The sequence below is a fragment of the Moschus berezovskii genome, chromosome 5, assembly GCF_049115385.1.
Source record: "Moschus berezovskii isolate FMDL1 chromosome 5, NW_MosBer_1.0, whole genome shotgun sequence".
NCBI lineage: Eukaryota > Metazoa > Chordata > Mammalia > Artiodactyla > Moschidae > Moschus > Moschus berezovskii.
Window position 1 is genome coordinate 64,115,407 of NC_142464.1, and position 5,109 is coordinate 64,120,515.

Consider the following 5,109-nt stretch of genomic DNA (forward strand, 5'->3'; position numbering starts at 1 on the left):
AGCAATATAAGCAAGATGAAGAGGCAGAGAAATACCCAGCAAGTAAAGGAACAAGATAATTGCCCACCAACACAAACAAAAGAAGAAGATATAGGGAATTTACCTGATAAAGAATTTCAAATTTTGATGGTGAAAATGATTAAAAATCTTGAAAGCAAAATGGAGTTACAGATAAATAACCTGGAGAAAAGGATTGAGAAGATGGAGGAAAGATTTAATAAGGACTTAGAAGAAATAAAAAAGAGTCAATATACAATGAATAATGCAATAGATGAGATCAGAAACACTCTGGAGGGAACAAACAGTAGAATAACAGAGGCAGAAGACAGGATAAGCGAACTAGAAGATAGAATTGTAGAAATAAATGAAACAGAGAGGAAAAAAGAAAAACGAATTAAAAGAAATGAGGACAATATTAGAGACCTCTGGGACAATGTTAAACGCTCCAACATTCGAATCATAGGAGTCCCAGAAGAAGAAGACAAAAAGAAAGACCATGAGAGAATACTTGAGGAGATAATAGGTGAAAACTTCCCTAAAATGGGGAAAGAAATAATCACCCAAGTCCAAGAAACCCAGAGAGTCCCCAACAGGATAAACCCAAGGCGAAATACTCCAAGACACATATTAATCAAATTAACAAAGATCAAACACAAAGAACAAATATTAAAAGCAGCAAGGGAAAAGCAGCAAATAACACATAAGGGGATTCCCATAAGGATAACAGCTGATCTTTCAACAGAAACTCTTCAGGCCAGAAGGGAGTGGCAAGACATACTTAAAGTGATGAAAGAAAATACCCTACAGCCCAGATTACTATACCCAGCAAGAATCTCATTCAAATATGAAGGAGAAATCAAAAGCTTTACAGACAAGCAAAAGCTGAGGGAATTCAGCATCACCAAACCAGCTCTCCAACAAATGCTAAAGGATCTTCTATAGACAGGAAACACAGAAAGAGTGTATAAACTTGAACCCAAAGCAATAAAGAAAATGGCTACGGGATCGTACTTATCAGTAATTACCTTAAACGTAAATGGGTTGAAATTTTCAAAAAGGCTAGGAAACAATTCTCATAGCCATCAATAGTTCAGTGTTGAGTTCATGAATAGTTTTTAAAGTTTGGGACAAACTGTAGTATTTGCTATTTGAAGTACTATTTGTAATTGGCATATTACGATGTAACATTGGCCTTCATTTCCAACTTAAAACACCTAAAAATGCCTAACAGGTTTTTAGATTTGTCAATTTTAGTTGAAATGTATTTTACGATGTTACTAAACCTGCAGAAATATTGAAATATTTCAGAGAACTTATTCACTGTACATTTAATTTATTTTATTTATAAAAGTTATGAACTGTAGAAAGTTTTACTTGTTGGGTCAAATGCTTGTTGCTTCAAATGCTTGTTGCATTTGAAGTGCTAGTTACAAGAAAATCAAATACCTTCAATGTATAAATGCTATTAAGTTTTTAAAGGACTCTGGAGTATAAGTAAGTTTGTTTAAAGAAATTTAGTCTGTTCAACTTGAAAAAAATAAATAAATAAAATTGGAAAATAAATAAATAAAAAATCAAAATAAGCCAAGCCCTGTGTTTACACATCACTAGAGTGGACACGACTGAAGTAACTTAGCAGCAGCAGCAGCAGTAAGAGGGAAGACTGTTACATTTTAGATCACCAACTTAAATGTGTTACCTCTAGTTATTGAAAGATACTTTATATTGAATGATGCACAAACTACCTAATAATCATACTTTCAGGGATAAATCTATGCCACCCAAAGTGAAAACTGATTATTGAAGCACTGGTCCAGAGAGTTACAGGGCAGCAGTCTCTGAAATTTCAAACACATTCCAGTGCCAAGAAAATTTCAAGCTATTTTAACAAGAGTGGTGCTGCAACTGGTGATTTTTACTCTTCTACTTTGTTAATAAACCAGGCTTTTCTTTGCTTAAGCAGCTACCACACAGTATGTCTTTAAAATGCATTGTTGAATAAAAGAATTCTAGTCTTGTGAACTGTCTGAAAGTCCCACATTTTAAAAATAGTCTGTGAATTTTACCTTATATGTAATTATCAATGCTGAATTCTCCAGACCATGATCAGAAGCTCAATAAAGAGTTTCTATGGTATGTGTTTTCGGAGAAGGCAACGGCAAGCCACTCCAGTACTATTGCCTAGAAAATCCCATGGATGGAGGAGCCTGGTAGGCTGTAGTCCATGGGGTCGCTAAGGGTCGGACACGACTGAGCGACTTCACTTTCACTTTTTACTTTCACACATTGGAGAAGGAAATGGCAACCCACTCCAGTGTTCTTGCCTGGAGAATCCCAGGGATGGGGAAGCCTGGTGGGCTTCCGTCTATGGGGTCACACAGAGTCGGACACGACTGAAGTGACTTAGCAGCAGCAGCAGCAGCATGGTATGTGTTTATCTTCTTTGCACTAGAATTATTTTTTCTCTTGTATTTTACTGCTTAGAATTAATCATAAGATTGATGAGTAAAGTTCAGAGAATAACTGAAGATATTAATTATGAAAGAGCTTAAGGGAGTAAAATTTTACTGAAATGTGTCTGAGTCAATGGTAACAGCTTATAAGTAAAGGACATACATCATATACACATCCTTCATAGTTAATATACATAAATGAATGTTTAATGAGTTAATAATATCAACTGTGTCAGAATATCTGAAAATTTTTTTCTCCTTTGAGATGTGATCATTTCCTCCATCATTCCAGATGCTATTCCTCAGTCCAAGTTGTACTCCTGGGAAGACGTTCCAACTACCTTAATTCATGGTAATTGTGGTTTGTTTGTTTGTTTGTATTGTCACAGCCCTTATTGATTAGATGCCGTTCTCTAATGCTTTTGTGAATATCAACCTTCTTTTTTCAATATAATTCAAATTTCTCAAGAGCATAGTAAAATCAGCATACTTTTTTAATATCCCATAGAGGGTGGAACATAGAAGAAGTAATTAATGAAAACAAATTCACCAAATGTCCATTTTCTTTTCTCCATTGCTAAACTAGATACATGTAGAAGGAATGTTGTGAAGTATTTTTATTCTTGTGGTGCTACTGGTAAAGAAGCACATGCCAATGTGGGAGACAGATAAGAGATGCAGGTTTGATCCCTGGGTCATGAAGATCCTCTGGAGGAGAGCAGGGTAACGCACTCCAGTATTCTTGCCTGGAGAATCCCATGGACAGAGGAGCCTGTTGGACAACAGTCCATAGCATCTCAAAAAGTCAGACACGATTGAAGTTACTTAGCAAGCATGCATGCACCGGAAGAGAATCTTCAAATTTCCAGCCTCACCCTTCTCACTATAGTTGGTTCAATACTCATGGTGAATTATCTCTAGATCTCTTGTGGTATCAATATTATTATTCTGTTTTCTCTAGTGTCCAATCTACCAGTAATGATGGTATTAATAATTTAAAACATCTAATAATATTATCCATTTTTCCAAAGCTTTACACAAACACCTCTAATATTTGTCTATCAAAAAGTGAGCATGTTTAGGATAATTAAATTAAATATATTTTAACATAAAGTATAAAAACATTAATAAAACTCCACTATAACGCAGCTCATTATGACATGCAGATCATATCATAAAACATTATCCCTTGAAATATCAAAATCACATCAAATAACATTATTAAAGACAAAGAATTTACAAGGTAAATTGCCTTTTTTAAAAAATAATATAAAGTATTAAGAAAACAATAAGACTGGGGTTATGAAAGTTCTGTTCATTGGAGCCCTAATCTAGAAAATATTAGTAAGAGTGCTTTGAAAATGGGATGTTTACATAAGACTGGGAAATGTTGAACTTAGATTTCTCTCCTGTGGATTCATTTACTATGTCAGAGTATTGAAGTTCCTGAGATGTTACACAGAAACGACACTGCTCTGAATATGTTTAAAGTACAAAATAAAAGTTTCAAATTTATTCAAGCACAAAAGAATATTTCCATGGAAAACCTATTAACTCTTGGAGGTGATTTGAGGGACATGAGCTGGGGAAATGCTGAGGTAGAGAAAATGGATTTATACTGGAAATCAAAGAGAGCTTATTTCTGATCTTAGCTAGGTAGCTCTAGGGCTTAGAAATTCACACAGTTACAGAAGGACATATAGGCTTTTAGTTCCAATTAAAACAGACATTTAAATGTATTCCTCCATGAATAAAAAATATAGTACTTATATTTCCCTTTAGATGCTTTTAGTTTCAATAACAGCAAGCCCAATTCAAACACATCTTAATGCTTGAGTATCTTTCTCTTAAAATGTTCAGCAAATTCTGAGATGTACTCCAATTAGATTAAGTCACATGTGTTTCACTTACTAATCACATTGGCCAGACACCGAAACGCACCAATAGGGTGGTAGGGATCATCTTAGGTCATATGCTCCACCCCTGAAAGCAGGAATGGTAATTAGCTTCTCTCAAGTGGTAAGGGTCCTTTAGTCACAAATAAAGATTTTGAAGAGTAAAAAATATGATGTGGATACACATACAGGAACAAAATTTATCTTCTTCATTCAAGGAAAATGCAAAGATGAAAATAACAGATTTATAAAATCATAAACACTTTCAAAGTGAAGTGTAGAGGAAGTGAAAACAACCAAAGTGATTTCAGCACAATACTTAAAATATGCATGGTGTATTAAAAAGCAGAGACATTACTTTGTTAACAAAGGTCCATATAGTTAAAACTATGTTTTTTCCAGTAGTCATGGTATGGATAGGAGCGTTGGACCATAAAAAAATGCTTAGCACTGAAGAATTGATAGTTTTGAACTGTGGTATTGGAGAAGACTCTTGAGAATCCCTTGGACTGCAAGGAGATCAAACCAGTCAATCCTAAAGCAAATTATGCACTGGAAGGACCTATGCTGAAGTTGAAGCTCCAATACTTTGGCCACCTGATGTGACGTGCTGACTCTTTGGAAAAGACCCTGATGTTGGGAAAAATTGAAGGCGGAAGGAGAAGGGAACAACAGAGGATGAGATGGTTGGATGGCATCATCGACTTAATGGACATGAGCTTGAGTAAGCTCCAGGAGATGGTGAGGGACAGGGAAGCTAG